The sequence below is a fragment of the Ovis canadensis genome, chromosome 23, assembly GCF_042477335.2.
Source record: "Ovis canadensis isolate MfBH-ARS-UI-01 breed Bighorn chromosome 23, ARS-UI_OviCan_v2, whole genome shotgun sequence".
In the NCBI taxonomy this organism is placed as follows: domain Eukaryota; kingdom Metazoa; phylum Chordata; class Mammalia; order Artiodactyla; family Bovidae; genus Ovis; species Ovis canadensis.
This window is the reverse complement of record NC_091267.1, coordinates 14,743,544-14,751,566: the sequence shown is the minus strand read 5'-3', so window position 1 is coordinate 14,751,566 and position 8,023 is coordinate 14,743,544. Positions and strand designations below refer to the sequence as shown.

At 44.3% G+C, this 8,023-nt stretch overlaps 1 non-coding gene across 1 annotated transcript; it reads left to right on the top strand.

Moving 5' to 3' along the window:
• The first annotated feature begins 423 nt into the window (after positions 1–423).
• On the top strand, positions 424–495 carry TRNAC-GCA (transfer RNA cysteine (anticodon GCA)). The gene has a single exon. It is a non-coding gene; the product is annotated as a tRNA-Cys (tRNA).
• The last annotated feature ends 7,528 nt before the right edge of the window (positions 496–8,023 follow it).

Below are 8,023 nucleotides of genomic sequence, written 5' to 3'. Positions count from 1 at the left end.
TAGACATCTGCAGCCCAGATATGAGGATTGAATGTCAAGTCCGTGACAAAACAGATCCCAGGCCCTGCCCTGTCAAGCTCTCCTGGCTCCACCTGCTCCTCAGGTGCTCTTCTGCCCAGAGGCATCTGCTTTCTGAATGTCATTAGGACTGGCCCAAGAGGAGGGCTCTCACAGATAGCAAGCCCAGAGGCTCCTGCCTCTAGGACTATGAGGAGTAAATGTCTGCTGTTTATAAGCCACCCGATCTTGGGTGCCTTGTTAAAGCAACCTGCACAGACTGACTAAGGGAAAAAGTGACTCCTCATGGTTGGTGTTAGTCCATACAGAAAATGAATGAATCTAGTATTGGTGGAAGAGAACAGATGGCGCATTTAGTCAGTGATACAACAATGTATTTGAAGGAAATTAAACCTTTTCTGGGCTTCCCTGGTGGCTCAGAGGTTAAAGCCCCTGCCTGCAATGCAGGAGACCCAGGTTCGATCCCTGGGTTGGGAAGATCCCCTGGAGAAGGGAATGGCAACCCACTGCAGTACTCTTGCCTGGAGAATCCCATGGACGGAGGAGCCTGGTGGGCTACAGTCTGTGGGGTCGCAAAGAGTCGGACACGACTGAGCCGCTTCACTTTCACTTAACTTTCACACCTTTTCTAGATGCAGTTTTCTGAGATATAATGTTTCTTACTTTTTTTGAAAGGTCCCAGTTCAGGAAGTAAGTTCTCATCCCTCCTGCATGAAATTTACCTGAAAAGGTGGCAGCGAAACTTAGTATAAGAAGTTGCCAGCAAACCTCTAATGGCAACTTTTAATCCCTGCTGGACCACTGGGCTAACTTTCTATCAGCATTTGTCAAGCCTCAGCCAGTCTGCTATTAAACTTTCAAATTTAGAAAAGGGATGTGATTTTTGCTATGTGGAAACTAAGAGTGAATAAACTTATACATACACAGGGGTTTAAGACGTGCGAACATATCTTAGGTGTGAAATGATCTACAACACTCGGATCAGCACGTTTCTGAGACCATGCTCGCCAGCACGGGAGGGGCACGCGAGAGACTTCCTGACAGCATATGACTGTGATTCGGAGGCTCCTGGGTCCAAACCTGCCGGGGTCTTTGCTCTTTACACCACTTGGGAGAATCGGGAACATTTTCCCCAGTCTGATGAGCGTTTTCTGTGTTCTTTCCGGATTCTAACAGAAGAACCCTTCCAGTCTGTTTTGCTCTCCTTCCAACGTGGCAAATATCAATTTAGCTAATGAGGCACAGGTGTAATTGTAGGCATTCCTTCAAGAATTCTTCAGCTATGAATCTGCCTCAAATTATGCAGCACGGTTCCCTAATTGTAGTTCACTGGGAAAATTCACGGCTCCAATGGCCCTCATGCTCACACTTCCACCTGTGCGTGTGGGGTGCGGACCTCGTGTTAGTACATTGTGATGCAGGAAATAAAAACAAGCCCAGCCATTGGCTGCAGGGCTCTCTGCGAGTGTATTCCGGCATAGCTCTGCCCTGTTATGTTGCGTTCAGTCCCGTTTGTACGTTTGCAAAGAGCATTCTTTTCAGAAAAGATGGCACAACTGGTCCCTTTCTTCTCTCGCCATCCATCACTTTGGTGAAAGGCTGCCATCCTGCCTCCAGCCTCTGCACACATCATCGTCCTGGGGCTGAAGGTTGATAATTTGGTGTTGAGTGAATTCCAGACTATCTTTTCAAGCAATTTCCTCATGAACAAAACCACCTGAACTGCACCCAGCCCCCATAGCTTGTGGGGAAGAATACCAGATGGATCAGATGATCCAATTACCCACTGAGATCTGAACAGAACCAGAAAGTGATGGGATTGAACCTGTGTTGTGAGTCTAGCACACCTCAAGTTACCACTGCTTAACATTTAATTTCCAAGAACCTGGGGGCCAGGGTAAATAGAAAAGATGTTTAGGGATAAGTAAGCCAAACATCCACCTATGGGGAAATATAACCATTGAGATCAAGTGGGTTTTTTTGTTTTGTTTTGTTTTGTTTTGTTTTGTTTTGAGATCAAGTGTTTTAATTCTTTCAAAGCACCACACAATCTCACAGTCCTCCTTGTCTGCGGTCAGTCTTATAAACAAAAGAAGAAGGAGTGTTCTCTTAACCAGCAATGAAAATGCTGCATTGCTCAATTGTTGTCTTATACTTCAATTTCCAAAAACTGAATTTGTGAAAGTTAAATTTGCATTAAGGCACACTTGGAAGAAAAAGTCAGATGTGAATCAATTGTAAATTACTGAGAGCTGGTCATCTGAAAATATTACTAAGTAATCTTGCGCTAAAGTTAGCACCCAGAACATACAATCTTTCGCTGTAGGATCAGGGCTTTCTTTTCAAACAAGCCCCTTTCTGTGAGTTCACTGCTTTGACCCCACTGCAGGGCAACTCCCTTGGTTCCTCCTCCGTGGAAAAGGGTCACATGAGGAAGAACGCCAACTAGCTTGAGAATCCGCATGTCACGGCCACAGGTCAGGTCGGATCACAGAGAGACAACGGGAGTTAATCACTCAGAGAGTCGGCCGAGTGCCCGTCAGTTCAAGCTGCCACTCTTTTCCAATTCCGATTTATTCAAGAGGTAAAATCATTCGCGCAGTCACTGCCTTAGCAGAGGCACACGGTTGGGGACTTCATGACAGCTCCAGGTCTTTCTACGAAGGTTGTGTCGTATTTAGTGTTTGTTCAAAACTGCTGATGCGACCACCCATTACCTCCACTGTGGCAAAGGCAAGTGCGTGAAATTTTACCTTTTTATCCTTTCAGTGCCTTTAACAATATGCCCATAATGTAATTACACATGAAAGATACAAGAGCTTTTGAGTAAGTCTATATAAGTATTTCTGTAGAATCTGCAGTCAGTGGCTCAAGATTACTACCCATCTTGTCTTCCTTTCAATGATCATTATTCCTTCTTGCAGGTCTCACATTTCCAGCTGGGATTACTTTATTTCTTTTGTACTTTTCAAAGTGCAGTTCTGTAGTGACAAGTTTTTGGGTTTTTTTTCAGCTTTTCTTTATCTGAAACAATCTTTTCCTTCACCTTCACTTCTGAAAGGTGGCCCTCACAAGGTTGCTGGTGTTGGTAGTCCTGTCTGAAAGCAGTAGGAAAGCTGGGTATGTTCAGTGTTCAGCGGAGAAGGCAATGGCACCCCACGCCAGTGCTCTTGCCTGGAAAATCCCATGGATGGAGGAGTCTGGTGGACTGCAGTCCATGGGGTCACTAAGGGTAGGACACGACTGAGCGACTTCACTTTCACTTTTTACTTTCATACATTGGAGAAGGAAATGGCAACCCACTCCAGTGTTCTTGCCTGGAGAATCCCAGGGACAAGGGAGCCTGGTGGGCTGCCGTCTATGGGGTCACATAGAGTCGGACACGACTGAAGCGACTTAGCAGCAGCAGCAGTCAGTGTTCAGGGGCTGGATGGCACACATGAGAGAGGGGGAGAAGCCTCAACATGAGCCTCGCACATGCTGAGATCCACGGGGAGCTGGAGACCCAGGACGTCACAGCGACTGCTGTGCTAAGGAAGGGACCAGGATTGGTGGTAGGTGAATGGCCCGGCATCTTCAAGGAGGACCACAGAGGAGAGGATGCTGCATTTGTTCAAGTGTTGACCAGAGGCTGGACTGAGCGGCCACCCTGGAGTGGAGACGGTATAGATTCTGGAGATGAGCAGGTGTGGAGAACTAACTGATGTTAGTTCTAAGTGGTAGGAGATCTAACTCACTGATGAGAGATTGAACAGATGTCTTTCTGGAGCTCATCAAAAAATTCCAGAGACATGGGCATTACCTACATGAAACTTTGTCTCCTTAAATAAATGGGCGGGATTTTTAAAGCAATTTTGTGATAACCATTAATATTTAATCATGAACACCCCAAGTAGCATAACCCTTGTCACCAATATCTACACTATCACTCCTGTAAATAGTAACCTAGTGGAAATCAGAGTGAAACTACCTACAACCTACCTATAATGTACAAACCTATAACTTACAACCAACCTATAACTTACAAACCTACAACCGTGCAAAATGGTGACTAGCTTTTTTCTGATTTTTTTATTGAGCTGCTTTATTCTTGAATATTAAATGACACATAACTATGGAATATAGTGTTAATAAGATTAAATATGAACTCAATTATTGGAAACAAATACTTTATACAGTGTCATAAATCTGAATTTTAAAATTATTTTTAGTCTCCCTGAGATTTTTGAGGAGATAAGGTCAGAAATCACGTGTCCACTCTCTCAAAGCTCCTCAGCGCTTGGCAGGACCTTGTAACTGGGAAATTCTCAACAAACACATTGTTAAAGGACCTGTACAAGATTCCCTTTCAATGTGAATCTGAATTATCATGAAATCCACATTTCATGCTTCAATTAAGACCGTTTTACTGTAATTACCAGATAGAGGCTCCAAGTCAGCACAGCAAAACTACTGGCCCCAGTGTAATTATTTTAAATAAATATCAGGTTTTAAAGGAAAAAAACACGCTCCAAGAAATTCACTGTTTGGCCCTAAAACCTTGTTGTACCTCATTCCTAGCTGTGCCCCCACCACCCCATCAGGGGCTGGCAGGGCCAGCTCTGTCCAGCACGAGACTCTGGGCCCAGGTGCCCGTGTCCAGCTGCCTGTGGTCACGTCTGTCACCAGGCCCCCTCCTGAGCTATTTACACTTCCTTCAGGAAGGAGAGCAGAAAAGGAAAGTTTTATCAGAAAATTCTGCGGCCAGCACAACCAACTTCATCTACCTGTTCAGTGAGATTTATGGGCAACCAAAATGGCTCCATGGTCTTGGGATTAAAAACAAGAATAAAATACAGGTCATGACTTGCAGGCTGGCGCATGGAGGGAGTGGTGTGTGCGGCCCCGCCCCACCCAAGTGAGTGCAGGTGTGTCTCTCTCTTCTCTGCTGGCCACTGGCTGAGCGTGTTATCTCATGTCCCTGGTACCTGTCCATCAGGGGACAGTGACCTTCTGAACGGAAGACCCTGTGGGGACGGCCCTGCATTACTATCTTCCTGGGACAGGGATGAAGTGCAGGGACACAGCCCACAAGCTGTGGCCAGCTCGTGAGCGCCACAGCGGGCTCTGTCCACAGCAAGCTCTGTCCTTGCTGTCTCTCCCCTGGGACCTGGGCCACAGCGCCTGCCCCAGATGCAGGGGTGACGACTACAGGAGCATCGTCGGTGACCCAGGAGGACGCTCAGGAACGCGGGCCTGGGTGTGGGGACTGCAGCGGCCACACCATCCTGCCCCTCATCGGCCCCGGGTCACAGAAGGTCGTCCTGGGGACACACCCTGTCTAGTCACCCACACCTGTGCCCCAGGAGGACAGGAGCTCCCTGGCCCTGGGTTTGCTCCCCAGTCGGATCCCCACTGTCCCAGCTCTTCCTCCAGTGTGATGCCTCTCCTAGGGGTTGGGGCCCAGGGCTCACCCAGTTCCCGCCGTGATGAAGATTGTGACGCGTGGGCACCCTGGGGACAGAGCAGCCTGGTCAGCCATGTCACCGCCACTCAGATGCCATAACTGGAAGTGAAAAGCGACCCTATGTGGCAACTCAGAAAGTTTCAATCAAGGACCTGCTCTTTAATTTTAAAGCCGTTTGTGCCAGGAATGATAGCTCTGCTTCTCTTTGCGCTTGGTCCCCACCCCTCACTTGGGCCAGGTCAGCCCACCCCTGGCCACACCGCCCCAGATTTGCCTGGTAACACCTTCAGAAAAGAATGTAACTACTGACTCCACTATTTATTTTCTTTTAATTTGTCAATAAAAAGGTAATTGCTTTTAGGGCTACAATTGGCTTAAAGCAAAACCTCACTTGCTGGAACCAAAACTCAAAGATTAAACCACAAAATAAAACAATTCAAGCTGATACCTTAAAATAAAGTTGGCAATATCATTTCTTTTTAAAACATATCAAGAAATTTGCTCTGGAAATTATCCAGTGAAGAGTCCCAGAAAATTCTCAAACATATAAGATACCCGGAGTCTCTTTTGTTCTTACAAGCATCTCGAAGCTCAAGGCTGTCCAGCCAGCCCAGTGAATGTTGTAACTATCACCAACCCGAACGTCCTCCAGCCAACAGGGCACATCCAGGGGTGAAGAAGTAGCTTCCACTTCTGATGGCTTTAAGTGGTTCCAAGCACACTCTGGACTTCCAGCTGGTTGTGCTGGACTCTAAGGAATGCCATCATGGGAGATAAGAGACAAGACTGTAGATGATTTTTTCAATATTTAAATTATTCACATTTTTTAATATCCCCAATAAAATTTATTTATGGATTTATAATCTTCCTCACCACAACATAAATTATTCATGCTCAATTAAATTAAAAAATGTCCAAATGACAGATTCAAAGAATTGCTTGAATATTGGTTCTTTTTGTTTGAATTATTTTGTTTATTTATATTTGGGGCCCTATATTTTTGTGATACCCTATTCTTTCACCATTTTTCCTTATCCACAGAACCCAAAGTATGTATCATCTGTTTCTCGCAGTTTTTTTGTTTTTTACACATATGGGTTTATTGTGCTCACAGTGATAAGCTCTTTCTAAAAACTGAAAACATTTTACTAATTACTGAAAGGGAGAAATAAATACAGTACCAAGAAAATGTCATTTTAAATATTACATCTGTTTTCTATTTTTAAACCTTTATCATTTCCAATTCAACCCCTCTAATCACAACTTGCATATTAATTGTTGAGCCAGATTTACCAGAAACTATCTTTTATATGAAATCATCCAAAAGATAATTCCAGAGAAGGCTTGTAAAACAGATGATCACTATGCTTCCTGTCCTAACAGATGCACTGTGATGACACGTATATTGTTCATATTAAAGACTCTCTTTCTGGCCCATGGAAGTCTCCTTTATCCCCTAAATGCCTGTTTATGGTATATTTTTTCTGAGCTAATGAAGTACAAGACATTTCTGCAAGCATAAGGCAATATTTGCACTTATAAAGATAATACTTCAACAGACATGACTCAGTATTTGAGGAGAACACTGGCATTTCAAACCCTGAAGAAACATCTCTTTTTTTTTGAATTTTTTAATTTATTTATTTATTTATTTATTTATTCTTTTATTAAATTTTTATTTTTGCTTTATTTTACTTTACAATACTGTATTGGTTTTGCCATACATTGACATGAATCCACCACGGGTGTACATGCGTTCCCAAACATGAACCCCCTTCCCACCTCCCTCCCCATAACATCTCTCTGGGTCATCCCCATGCACCAGCCCCAAGCATGCTGTATCCTGCATCAGACATAGACTGGCGATTCGATTCTTGCATGATAGTATACATGAGAAACATCTTCTTTATGGTCACTTGCTTCTTCGGAATTATTCATGTGTGCTTTAGAAGGGAAATTATACATAAATTGACACTGAGAAAGAAGGTGTTAATAATATCATTGTCAATGGTGATAGAATCCAGAATCATGGGTGTACACACGTTGGGAGAAAATCAATGTGGGGAACCAGAGAAATAAGCACACAAGGCACAGAGGGGACTGGGGTTTAACATCGTCGGGTCCACATTTCTTAGGAGATGATAATAAAAGTTTTTGGAGCTTCAAACCTAGAAAACTGCATTTGTGACCACATATGCAAAATTTTGTGTATAATTTCAAAAACTGCTGTGCTGTGCTCAGTCATGTCCGACCCTTTGTGACCCCATGAACTGTAACTCACCAGGGTTCTGTGTCCATGGAATTCTCCAGCCAAAAATACTGGAGTGGATTGCCATTTCCTTCTCCAGGGGATCTTCCCAACGGATTGAACTCATGTCTCCTATATTGGCAGGCAAATTCTTTATCACTGAACCACTTGGGAAGCCCTTTACAGACTCTCTGAAACTCATCCATTGATGCAAAAAACCCCTGGTTAGCACTCCAGCTATAAAGCTGTCTTTACGTTAGAATTTAACAATGCTCTGTTCCATTTCACCACCAGGGCACCACTCACCCTCA